The 13,123-nt window shown below is 64.2% G+C and overlaps 1 protein-coding gene across 1 annotated transcript in view; it reads right to left on the bottom strand.

Annotated features, from left to right (window-relative positions):
* The window catches only part of LOC137360531 (28S rRNA (cytosine(4447)-C(5))-methyltransferase-like), a 30,065-nt gene extending 17,260 nt beyond the window's left edge, over window positions 1-12,805 (bottom strand). Inside the window, exon 1 of the mRNA XM_068025933.1 lies at window positions 12,696-12,805. The gene's annotated coding sequence lies outside the window, so the exon portion shown is untranslated. The remainder of the gene's footprint in view (window positions 1-12,695) is intronic.
* Window positions 12,806-13,123: the final 318 nt, after the last annotated feature.

Below are 13,123 nucleotides of genomic sequence, written 5' to 3'. Positions count from 1 at the left end.
AGAGAGGGGACCGAGGGGGATTAACAGAAAGAGAGAGGGGACCGAGGGGGATTAACAGAAAGAGAGAGGGGACCGAGGGGGAATGAGAGAGTGAGAGAGGGGACCGAGGGGGATGAAGAGAGTGAGAGAGGGGACCGAGGGGGAATAGCAGAGTGATAGAGGGGACTGAGGGGGAATAACAAAGTGAGGGAGGGGACAGAGGGTGAATAAGAGAGAGAGAGAGGGGACCGAGGGGGAATAACAGAAAGAGAGAGGGGACCGAGGGGGAATAACAGAAAGAGAGAGGGGACCGAGGGGGAATGAGAGAGTGAGAGAGGGGACCGAGGGGGAATGAGAGAGTGAGAGAGGGGACCGAGGGGGATGAAGAGAGTGAGAGAGGGGACCGAGGGGGAATAGCAGAGTGATAGAGGGGACTGAGGGGGAATAACAAAGTGAGGGAGGGGACAGAGGGTGAATAAGAGAGAGAGAGAGGGGACCGAGGGGGAATAACAGAAAGAGAGAGGGGACCGAGGGGGAATAACAGAAAGAGAGAGGGGACCGAGGGGGAATGAGAGAGTGAGAGAGGGGACCGAGGGGGAATGAGAGAGTGAGAGAGGGGACCGAGGGGGAATGAGAGAGTGAGAGAGGGGACCGAGGGGGAATGAGAGAGTGAGAGAGGGGACCGAGGGGGAATGAGAGAGTGAGAGGGGGGACCGAGGGGGAATGAGAGAGTGAGAGAGGGGACAGAGGGTGAATGAGAGAGAGAGGGGACAGAGGGGGAACAAGAGAGAGAGAGGGGACCGAGGGGGAATAAGAGAGAGAGAGGGGACCGAGGGGGAATAAGAGAGAGAGAGAGGGGACCGAGGGGGAATAAGAGAGAGAGAGGGGACAGAGGGGGAATAACAGAAAGAGAGAGGGGACCGAGGGAGAATAACAGAAAGAGAGAGGGGACCGAGGGGGAATAACAGAAAGAGAGAGGGGACCGAGGGGGAATAACAGAGAGAGAGAGGGGACCGAGGGGGAATAACAGAGAGAGAGAGGGGACCGAGGGGGAATAACAGAGTGAGGTTGGGGACAGAGGGTGAATGAGAGAGAGAGAGAGGGGACAGAGGGGGAACAAGAGAGAGAGAGGGGACCGAGGGGGAATAACAGAGTGAGAGAGGGGACCGAAGGGGAATAAGAGAGTGAGAGAGGGGACCGAGGGAGAATAACAGAAAGAGAGAGGGGACCGAGGGGGAATAACAGAAAGAGAGAGGGGACCGAGGGGGAATAACAGAAAGAGGGGGGACCGAGGGGGAATAAGAGAGAGAGAGAGGGGACTGAGGGGGAATAAGAGAGAGAGAGTGGGGACAAAGGGGGAATAACAGAAAGAGAGAGGGGACAGAGGGGGAATGAGAGAGTGAGAGAGGGGACCGAAGGGGAATGAGAGAGTGAGAGAGGGGACCGAGGGGGAATGAGAGAGTGAGAGAGGGGACCGAGGGGGAATAAGAGAGAGAGGGAGGGGGGCCCCGAGGGGGAACAACAGAGAGACGGAGGGGACAGAGGGGGAATGAGAGAGTGAGAGGGGGGACCGAGGGGGAATAAGAGAGAGAGAGAGGGGACCGAGGGGGAATGAGAGAGTGAGAGAGGGGACCGAGGGGGAATGAAAGAGTGAGAGAGGGGACCGAGGGGGAATGAGAGAGTGAGAGGGGGGACCGAGGGGGAATGACAGAGTGAGTGAGAGGGGGGACCGAGGGGGAATGAGAGAGTGAGAGGGGGGACCGAGGGGGAATGAGAGAGTGAGAGGGGGGACCGAGGGGGAATGAGAGAGAGAGTGAGAGGGGGGACCGAGGGGGAATGAGAGAGTGAGAGGGGGGACCGAGGGGGAATGAGAGAGTGAGAGGGGGGACCGAGGGGGAATGAGAGAGTGAGAGGGGGGGACCGAGGGGGAATGAGAGAGTGAGAGGGGGGACCGAGGGGGAATGACAGAGTGAGAGGGGGGACCGAGGGGGAATGACAGAGTGAGAGGGGGGACCGAGGGGGAATGACAGAGTGAGAGGGGGGACCGAGGGGGAATGACAGAGTGAGAGGGGGGACCGAGGGGGAATGAGAGAGTGAGAGGGGGGACCGAGGGGGAATGAGAGAGTGAGAGGGGGGACCGAGGGGGAATGAGAGAGTGAGAGGGGGGACCGAGGGGGAATGAGAGAGTGAGAGGGGGGACCGAGGGGGAATGAGAGAGTGAGAGGGGGGACCGAGGGGGAATGAGAGAGTGAGAGGGGGGACCGAGGGGGAATGAGAGAGTGAGAGGGGGGACCGAGGGGGAATGAGAGAGTGAGAGGGGGGACCGAGGGGGAATGAGAGAGTGAGAGGGGGGACCGAGGGGGAATGAGAGAGTGAGAGGGGGGACCGAGGGGGAATGAGAGAGTGAGAGGGGGGACCGAGGGGGAATGAGAGAGTGAGAGGGGGGACCGAGGGGGAATGAGAGAGTGAGAGGGGGGACCGAGGGGGAATGAGAGAGTGAGAGGGGGGACCGAGGGGGAATGAGAGAGTGATAGAGGGGACAGAGGGGGAATAAGAGAGAGAGAGAGGGGACAGATGGGGAATAAGAGACAGAGAGGGGACAGAGGGGGAATAACAGAGTGAGAGAGGGGACCGAAGGGGAATAAGAGAGTGAGAGAGGGGACTGAGGGGGAACAGAGAGACGGAGGGGACAGAGGGGGAATAAGAGAGAGAGAGGGGACCGAGGGGGAATAACAGACTGAGAGAGGGGACCGAGGGGGATTAACAGAAAGAGAGAGGGGACCGAGGGGGAATAACAGACTGAGAGAGGGGACCGAGGGGGAATAACAGACTGAGAGAGGGGACCGAGGGGGATTAACAGAAAGAGAGAGGGGACCGAGGGGGATTAACAGAAAGAGAGAGGGGACCGAGGGGGATTAACAGAAAGAGAGAGGGGACCGAGGGGGAATGAGAGAGTGATAGAGGGGACTGAGGGGGAATAACAGAGTGAGAGAGAGGGGACAGAGGGTGAATAAGAGAGAGAGAGAGAGGGGACAGAGGGGGAAAAAGACAGAGAGAGGGGACAGAGGGGGAATAACAGAGTGAGAGAGGGGACCGAAGGGGAATAAGAGAGAGAGAGAGGGGACAGAGGGGGAATAAGAGAAAGAGAGAGGGGACCAAGGGAGAATAACAGAAAGAGAGAGAGAGATGGGCCCGAGGGGGAATAAGAGAGAGAGAGAGGGGGGACCGAGGGGGAATGAGAGACTGAGAGGGGGGACCGAGGGGGAATAACAGACTGAGAGGGGGGACCGAGGGGGAAAAACAGACTGAGAGGGGGGACCGAGGGGGAATAACAGACTCAGAGGGGGGACCGAGGGGGAAGAACAGACTGAGAGGGGGGACCGAGGGGGAATAACAGACTGAGAGGGGGGACCGAGGGGGAATAACAGACTGAGAGGGGGGACCGAGGGGGAAAAACAGACTGAGAGGGGGGACCGAGGGGGAATAACAGACTGAGAGGGGGGACCGAGGGGGAATAACAGACTGAGAGGGGGGACCGAGGGGGAATAACAGACTGAGAGGGGGGACCGAGGGGGAATAACAGACTGAGAGGGGGGACCGAGGGGGAATAACAGACTGAGAGGGGGGACCGAGGGGGAATAACAGACTGAGAGGGGGGACCGAGGGGGAATAACAGACTGAGAGGGGGGACCGAGGGGGAATAACAGAAAGAGAGGGGGGACCGAGGGGGAATAACAGAAAGAGAGGGGGGACCGAGGGGGAATAACAGAAAGAGAGGGGGGACCGAGGGGGAATAACAGAAAGAGAGGGGGGACCGAGGGGGAATAACAGAAAGAGAGTGGGGACCGAGGGAGAGTGAGAGAGGGGACCGAGGGGGAATGAGAGAGTGAGAGAGGGAGAGAGGGGACCGAGGGGGAATAACAGAAAGAGAGGGGGGACCGAGGGGGAATAACAGAAAGAGAGAGGGGACTGAGGGGGAATAACAGAAAGAGAGAGGGGACCGAGGGAGAGTGAGAGAGGGGACCGAGGGGGAATGAGAGAATGACAGAGTGAGAGGGGGGACCGAGGGGGAATGACAGAGTGAGAGGGGGGACCGAGGGGGAATGACAGAGTGAGAGGGGGGACCGAGGGGGAATGACAGAGTGGGAGAGGGGACCGAGGGGGAATGACAGAGTGAGAGGGGGGACCGAGGGGGAATGACAGAGTGGGAGAGGGGACCGAGGGGGAATGACAGAGTGAGAGGGGGGACCGAGGGGGAATGACAGAGTGAGAGGGGGGACCGAGGGGGAATGACAGAGTGGGAGTGACAGAGTGAGAGGGGGGACTGAGGGGGAGTGACAGAGTGAGAGGGGGGACCGAGGGGGAGTGACAGAGTGAGAGGGGGGACCGAGGGGGAATGACAGAGTGAGAGGGGGGACCGAGGGGGAATGACAGAGTGGGAGTGACAGAGTGAGAGGGGGGACCGAGGGGGAATGACAGAGTGGGAGAGGGGACCGAGGGGGAGTGACAGAGTGAGAGGGGGGACCGAGGGGGAATGACAGAGTGGGAGTGACAGAGTGAGAGGGGGGACCGAGGGGGAATGACAGAGTGAGAGGGGGGACCGAGGGGGAGTGACAGAGTGAGAGGGGGGACCGAGGGGGAATGACAGAGTGGGAGTGACAGAGTGAGAGGGGGGACCGAGGGGGAATGACAGAGTGGGAGAGGGGACCGAGGGGGAATGACAGAGTGGGAGAGGGGACCGAGGGGGAATGACAGAGTGAGAGGGGGGACCGAGGGGGAGTGACAGAGTGAGAGGGGGGACCGAGGGGGAATGACAGAGTGGGAGTGACAGAGTGAGAGGGGGGACCGAGGGGGAATGACAGAGTGGGAGAGGGGACCGAGGGGGAATGACAGAGTGGGAGAGGGGACCGAGGGGGAATGACAGAGTGGGAGAGGGGACCGAGGGGGAATGACAGAGTGGGAGAGGGGACCGAGGGGGAATGACAGAGTGAGAGGGGGGACCGAGGGGGAATGACAGAGTGAGAGGGGGGACCGAGGGGGAATGACAGAGTGGGAGGGGGGACCGAGGGGGAATGACAGAGTGGGAGAGGGAGAGAGGGGACCGAGGGGGAATGACAGAGTGAGAGGGGGGACCGAGGGGGAATGACAGAGTGAGAGGGGGGACCGAGGGGGAATGACAGAGTGAGAGGGGGGACCGAGGGGGAATGACAGAGTGGGAGAGGGGACCGAGGGGGAATGACAGAGTGGGAGAGGGAGAGAGGGGACCGAGGGGGAATGACAGAGTGAGAGGGGGGACCGAGGGGGAATGACAGAGTGAGAGGGGGGACCGAGGGGGAATGACAGAGTGGGAGAGGGGACCGAGGGGGAATGACAGAGTGGGAGAGGGGACCGAGGGGGAATGACAGAGTGGGAGAGGGGACCGAGGGGGAATGACAGAGTGGGAGAGGGGAGAGGGGACCGAGGGGGAATGACAGAGTGGGGGAGGGGACCGAGGGGGAATGACAGAGTGAGAGAGGGGACCGAGGGGGAATGACAGAGTGAGAGAGGGGACCGAGGGGGAATGACAGAGTGAGAGAGGGGACCGAGGGGGAATGACAGAGTGAGAGGGGGGACCGAGGGGGAATGACAGAGTGAGAGAGGGGACCGAGGGGGAATGACAGAGTGAGAGAGGGGACCGAGGGGGAATGACAGAGTGAGAGAGGGGACCGAGGGGGAATGACAGAGTGAGAGAGGGGACCGAGGGGGAATGACAGAGTGAGAGAGGGGACCGAGGGGGAATGACAGAGTGAGAGAGGGGACCGAGGGGGAATGACAGAGTGAGAGAGGGGACCGAGGGGGAATGACAGAGTGAGAGAGGGGACCGAGGGGGAATGACAGAGTGAGAGAGGGGACCGAGGGGGAATGACAGAGTGAGAGAGGGGACCGAGGGGGAATGACAGAGTGAGAGAGGGGACCGAGGGGGAATGACAGAGTGAGAGAGGGGACCGAGGGGGAATGACAGAGTGAGAGAGGGGACCGAGGGGGAATGACAGAGTGAGAGAGGGGACCGAGGGGGAATGACAGAGTGAGAGAGGGGACCGAGGGGGAATGACAGAGTGAGAGAGGGGACCGAGGGGGAATGACAGAGTGAGAGAGGGGACCGAGGGGGAATGACAGAGTGAGAGAGGGGACCGAGGGGGAATGACAGAGTGAGAGAGGGGACCGAGGGGGAATGACAGAAAGAGAGAGGGGACCGAGGGGGAATGAGAGAGGGGACCGAGGGGGAATGAGAGAGTGAGAGAGGGGACCGAGGGGGAATGACAGAAAGAGAGAGGGGACCGAGGGGGAATAACAGAAAGAGAGAGGGGACCGAGGGGGAATGAGAGAGGGGACCGAGGGGGAATGAGAGAGTGAGAGAGGGGACAGAGGGGGAACAAGAGAGAGAGAGGGGACCGAGGGGGAATAAGAGAGAGAGAGGGGACTGAGGGGGAATGAGAGAGAGAGAGGGGACAGAGGGGGAATAACAGAGTGAGAGAGGGGACCGAGGGGGAATGACAGAAAGAGAGAGGGGACCGAGGGAGAATAACAGAAAGAGAGAGGGGACCGAGGGGGAATAACAGAGAGAGGGGGGACCGAAGGGGAATGAGAGAGAGAGAGAGAGAGGGGACTGAGGGGGAATAAGAGAGAGAGAGTGGGGACAAAGGGGGAATAACAGAAAGAGAGAGGGGACAGAGGGGGAATGAGAGAGTGAGAGAGGGGACCGAAGGGGAATGAGAGAGTGAGAGAGGGGACCGAAGGGGAATGAGAGAGTGAGAGAGGGGACCGAGGGGGAATGAGAGAGTGAGAGAGGGGACCGAGGGGGAATGAGAGAGAGAGAGAGGGGACCGAGGGGGAATAAGAGAGAGAGAGAGGGGGGCCCCGAGGGGGAACAACAGAGTGATAGAGGGGTCTGAGGGGGAACAACAGAGAGACGGAGGGGACAGAGGGGGAATGAGAGAGAGAGAGAGGGGACCGAGGCGGAATAACAGAGTGAGAGAGGGGACTGAGGGGGAATGAGAGAGAGAGAGAGGGAGAGAGGGGACCGAGGGGGAATGAGAGAGAGAGAGAGGGGACCGAGGCGGAATAACAGAGTGAGAGAGGGGACAGAGGGGGAATGAGAGAGAGAGAGAGAGGGGACTGAGGGGGAATGAGAGAGAGAGAGAGGGGACCGAGGGGGAATGAGAGAGGGAGAGAGGGAGAGAGGGGACCGAGGGGGAATGAGAGAGTGAGAGAGGGGACCGAGGGGGAATAACAGAAAGAGAGAGGGGACAGAGGGGGAATGAGAGAGTGAGAGAGGGGACCGAAGGGGAATGAGAGAGTGAGAGAGGGGACCGAGGGGGAATGAGAGAGTGAGAGAGGGGACCGAGGGGGAATAAGAAAGAGAGAGAGGGGACCGAGGGGGAATAAGAGAGAGAGGGAGGGGGGCCCCGAGGGGGAACAACAGAGAGACGGAGGGGACCGAGGGGGAATGAGAGAGGGGACCGAGGGGGAATGAGAGAGGGGACCGAGGGGGAATGAGAGAGGGGACCGAGGGGACCGAGGGGGAATGAGAGAGGGGACCGAGGGGGAAGGACAAGAGCGAGGGAGGGGACCGAGGGGGAAGGACAAGAGCGAGGGAGGGGACCGAGGGGGAAGGACAAGAGCGAGGGAGGGGACCGAGGGGGAAGGACAAGAGCGAGGGAGGGGACCGAGGGGGAAGGACAAGAGCGAGGGAGGGGACCGAGGGGGAAGGACAAGAGCGAGGGAGGGGACCGAGGGGGAAGGACAAGAGCGAGGGAGGGGACCGAGGGGGAAGGACAAGAGCGAGGGAGGGGACCGAGGGGGAAGGACAAGAGCGAGGGAGGGGACCGAGGGGGAAGGACAAGAGCGAGGGAGGGGACCGAGGGGGAAGGACAAGAGCGAGGGAGGGGACCGAGGGGGAAGGACAAGAGCGAGGGAGGGGACCGAGGGGGAAGGACAAGAGCGAGGGAGGGGACCGAGGGGGAAGGACAAGAGCGAGGGAGGGGACCGAGGGGGAAGGACAAGAGCGAGGGAGGGGACCGAGGGGGAAGGACAAGAGCGAGGGAGGGGACCGAGGGGGAAGGACAAGAGCGAGGGAGGGGACCGAGGGGGAAGGACAAGAGCGAGGGAGGGGACCGAGGGGGAAGGACAAGAGCGAGGGAGGGGACCGAGGGGGAAGGACAAGAGCGAGGGAGGGGACCGAGGGGGAAGGACAAGAGCGAGGGAGGGGACCGAGGGGGAAGGACAAGAGCGAGGGAGGGGACCGAGGGGGAAGGACAAGAGCGAGGGAGGGGACCGAGGGGGAAGGACAAGAGCGAGGGAGGGGACCGAGGGGGAAGGACAAGAGCGAGGGAGGGGACCGAGGGGGAAGGACAAGAGCGAGGGAGGGGACCGAGGGGGAAGGACAAGAGCGAGGGAGGGGACCGAGGGGGAAGGACAAGAGCGAGGGAGGGGACCGAGGGGGAAGGGCAAGAGCGAGGGAGGGGACCGAGGGGGAAGGGCAAGAGCGAGGGAGGGGACCGAGGGGGAAGGGCAAGAGCGAGGGAGGGGACCGAGGGGGAAGGGCAAGAGCGAGGGAGGGGACCGAGGGGGAAGGGCAAGAGCGAGGGAGGGGACCGAGGGGGAAGGGCAAGAGCGAGGGAGGGGACCGAGGGGGAAGGGCAAGAGCGAGGGAGGGGACCGAGGGGGAAGGGCAAGAGCGAGGGAGGGGACCGAGGGGGAAGGGCAAGAGCGAGGGAGGGGACCGAGGGGGAAGGGCAAGAGCGAGGGAGGGGACCGAGGGGGAAGGGCAAGAGCGAGGGAGGGGACCGAGGGGGAAGGGCAAGAGCGAGGGAGGGGACCGAGGGGGAAGGGCAAGAGCGAGGGAGGGGACCGAGGGGGAAGGGCAAGAGCGAGGGAGGGGACCGAGGGGGAAGGGCAAGAGCGAGGGAGGGGACCGAGGGGGAAGGGCAAGAGCGAGGGAGGGGACCGAGGGGGAAGGGCAAGAGCGAGGGAGGGGACCGAGGGGGAAGGGCAAGAGCGAGGGAGGGGACCGAGGGGGAAGGGCAAGAGCGAGGGAGGGGGACCGAGGGGGAAGGGCAAGAGCGAGGGAGGGGACCGAGGGGGAAGGGCAAGAGCGAGGGAGGGGACCGAGGGGGAAGGGCAAGAGCGAGGGAGGGGACCGAGGGGGAAGGGCAAGAGCGAGGGAGGGGACCGAGGGGGGAAGGGCAAGAGCGAGGGGAGGGGACCGAGGGGGAAGGGCAAGAGCGAGGGAGGGGACCGAGGGGGAAGGGCAAGAGCGAGGGAGGGGACCGAGGGGGAAGGGCAAGAGCGAGGGAGGGGACCGAGGGGGAAGGGCAAGAGCGAGGGAGGGGACCGAGGGGGAAGGGCAAGAGCGAGGGAGGGGACCGAGGGGGAAGGGCAAGAGCGAGGGAGGGGACCGAGGGGGAAGGGCAAGAGCGAGGGAGGGGACCGAGGGGGAAGGGCAAGAGCGAGGGAGGGGACCGAGGGGGAAGGGCAAGAGCGAGGGAGGGGACCGAGGGGGAAGGGCAAGAGCGAGGGAGGGGACCGAGGGGGAAGGGCAAGAGCGAGGGAGGGGACCGAGGGGGAAGGGCAAGAGCGAGGGAGGGGACCGAGGGGGAAGGGCAAGAGCGAGGAGGGACCGAGGGGGAAGGGCAAGAGCGAGGGAGGGGACCGAGGGGGAAGGGCAAGAGCGAGGGAGGGGACCGAGGGGGAAGGGCAAGAGCGAGGGAGGGGACCGAGGGGGAAGGGCAAGAGCGAGGGAGGGGACCGAGGGGGAAGGGCAAGAGCGAGGGAGGGGACCGAGGGGGGAAGGGCAAGAGCGAGGGAGGGGACCGAGGGGGAAGGGCAAGAGCGAGGGAGGGGACCGAGGGGGAAGGGCAAGAGCGAGGGAGGGGACCGAGGGGGAAGGGCAAGAGCGAGGGAGGGGACCGAGGGGGAAGGGCAAGAGCGAGGGAGGGGACCGAGGGGGAAGGGCAAGAGCGAGGGAGGGGACCGAGGGGGAAGGGCAAGAGCGAGGGAGGGGACCGAGGGGAAGGGCAAGAGCGAGGGAGGGGACCGAGGGGGAAGGGCAAGAGCGAGGGAGGGGACCGAGGGGGAAGGGCAAGAGCGAGGGAGGGGACCGAGGGGGAAGGGCAAGAGCGAGGGAGGGGACCGAGGGGGAAGGGCAAGAGCGAGGGAGGGGACCGAGGGGGAAGGGCAAGAGCGAGGGAGGGGACCGAGGGGGAAGGGCAAGAGCGAGGGAGGGGGACCGAGGGGGAAGGGCAAGAGCGAGGGAGGGGACCGAGGGGGAAGGGCAAGAGCGAGGGAGGGGACCGAGGGGAAGGGCAAGAGCGAGGGAGGGGACCGAGGGGGAAGGGCAAGAGCGAGGGAGGGGACCGAGGGGGAAGGGCAAGAGCGAGGGAGGGGACCGAGGGGGAAGGGCAAGAGCGAGGGAGGGGACCGAGGGGGAAGGGCAAGAGCGAGGGAGGGGACCGAGGGGGAAGGGCAAGAGCGAGGGAGGGGACCGAGGGGGAAGGGCAAGAGCGAGGGAGGGGACCGAGGGGGAAGGGCAAGAGCGAGGGAGGGGACCGAGGGGGAAGGGCAAGAGCGAGGGAGGGGACCGAGGGGGAAGGGCAAGAGCGAGGGAGGGGACCGAGGGGGAAGGGCAAGAGCGAGGGAGGGGACCGAGGGGGAAGGGCAAGAGCGAGGGAGGGGACCGAGGGGGAAGGGCAAGAGCGAGGGAGGGGACCGAGGGGGAAGGGCAAGAGCGAGGGAGGGGACCGAGGGGGAAGGGCAAGAGCGAGGGAGGGGACCGAGGGGGAAGGGCAAGAGCGAGGGAGGGGACCGAGGGGGAAGGGCAAGAGCGAGGGAGGGGACCGAGGGGGAAGGGCAAGAGCGAGGGAGGGGACCGAGGGGGAAGGGCAAGAGCGAGGGAGGGGACCGAGGGGGAAGGGCAAGAGCGAGGAGGGGACCGAGGGGGAAGGGCAAGAGCGAGGGAGGGGACCGAGGGGGAAGGGCAAGAGCGAGGGAGGGGACCGAGGGGGAAGGGCAAGAGCGAGGGAGGGGACCGAGGGGGAAGGGCAAGAGCGAGGGAGGGGACCGAGGGGAAGGGCAAGAGCGAGGGAGGGGACCGAGGGGGAAGGGCAAGAGCGAGGGAGGGGACCGAGGGGGAAGGGCAAGAGCGAGGGAGGGGGACCGAGGGGGAAGGGCAAGAGCGAGGGAGGGGACCGAGGGGGAAGGGCAAGAGCGAGGGAGGGGGCCGAGGGGGAAGGGCAAGAGCGAGGAGGGGGCCGAGGGGGAAGGGCAAGAGCGAGGGAGGGGGCCGAGGGGGAAGGGCAAGAGCGAGGGAGGGGGCCGAGGGGGAAGGGCAAGAGCGAGGGAGGGGGCCGAGGGGGAAGGACAAGAGCGAGGGAGGGGCCGAGGGGGAAGGACAAGAGCGAGGGAGGGGGCCGAGGGGGAAGGACAAGAGCGAGGGAGGGGGCCGAGGGGGAAGGACAAGAGCGAGGGAGGGGGCCGAGGGGGAAGGACAAGAGCGAGGGAGGGGCCGAGGGGGAAGGACAAGAGCGAGGGAGGGGGCCGAGGGGGAAGGACAAGAGCGAGGGAGGGGGCCGAGGGGGAAGGACAAGAGCGAGGGAGGGGACCGAGGGGGAAGGACAGAGCGAGGAGGGGACCGAGGGGGAAGGACAAGAGCGAGGGAGGGGACCGAGGGGAAGGACAAGAGCGAGGGAGGGGACCGAGGGGGGAAGGACAAGAGCGAGGGAGGGGACCGAGGGGGAAGGACAAGAGCGAGGGAGGGGACCGAGGGGGAAGGACAAGAGCGAGGGAGGGGACCGAGGGGGAAGGACAAGAGCGAGGGAGGGGACCGAGGGGGAAGGACAAGAGCGAGGGAGGGGACCGAGGGGGAAGGACAAGAGCGAGGGAGGGGACCGAGGGGGAAGGACAAGAGCGAGGGAGGGGACCGAGGGGAAGGACAAGAGCGAGGGAGGGGACCGAGGGGGAAGGACAAGAGCGAGGGAGGGGACCGAGGGGGAAGGACAAGAGCGAGGGAGGGGACAGAGGGGGAAGGACAAGAGCGAGGGAGGGGACCGAGGGGAAGGACAAGAGCGAGGGAGGGGACCGAGGGGGAAGGACAAGAGCGAGGGAGGGGACCGAGGGGGAAGGACAAGAGCGAGGGAGGGGACCGAGGGGGAAGCACAAGAGCGAGGGAGGGGACCGAGGGGGAAGCACAAGAGCGAGGGAGGGGACCGAGGGGGAACCACAAGAGCGAGGGAGGGGGACCGAGGGGAACCACAAGAGCGAGGGAGGGGACCGAGGGGGAACCACAAGAGCGAGGGAGGGGACCGAGGGGGAACCACAAGAGCGAGGGAGGGGACCGAGGGGGAACGACAAGAGCGAGGGAGGGGACCGAGGGGGAACGACAAGAGCGAGGGAGAGGACCGAGGGGGAACGACAAGAGCGAGGGAGGGGACCGAGGGGGAACGACAAGAGCGAGGGAGGGGACCGAGGGGGAACGACCAGAGTGAGGGAGGGGACCGAGGGGGAATAACCAGAGTGAGGGAGGGGACCGAGGGGGAATAACAGAGTGAGGGAGGGGACCGAGGGGGAATAACAGAGTGAGAGGGGGGAGGGGAGGGGGGAGGGAACAGAGAGTGGGGGTAACACCAGGGTTAATGATCCACTGCCCCCCACCCAGGACCCCGGTTCCCGCTGGCTCTCACCTTGGTGGTTTTCACTGCGGGGTCTTTGGAAATGACGCCGGTGCCACTGCAGGGGCATCGAGCAACACCCGGTCAAAGCCACCCATCACCTGAGGGCAGAGGACAGCAGCTGTCAATCACAATCTGGACACACCCACCTCATAACATCGTCACTCACAGCATGGACACACCACCTCATGACATCACCTGTCACTCAGCATGGAAACACCCACCTCATGACATAACCTGTCACTCACAGCATGGACACATCCACCTCATGACATCACCTGTCACTCAGCATGGACACACCCACCGCATTACATCACCTGTCACACATCATGGACACACCCACCTCATGGCATCCCCTGTCACACAGCATGGACACACCTACCTGATGACATCACCTGTCACTCACAAATGGACACACCCACCGCGTGACATCACCTGTC

The sequence above is a fragment of the Heterodontus francisci genome, unplaced genomic scaffold (genome assembly GCF_036365525.1).
Source record: "Heterodontus francisci isolate sHetFra1 unplaced genomic scaffold, sHetFra1.hap1 HAP1_SCAFFOLD_1003, whole genome shotgun sequence".
NCBI classification, from domain to species: domain Eukaryota; kingdom Metazoa; phylum Chordata; class Chondrichthyes; order Heterodontiformes; family Heterodontidae; genus Heterodontus; species Heterodontus francisci.
Note: the sequence above shows the minus strand (reverse complement) of the source record. Positions and strands in the feature narration are given on the sequence as shown.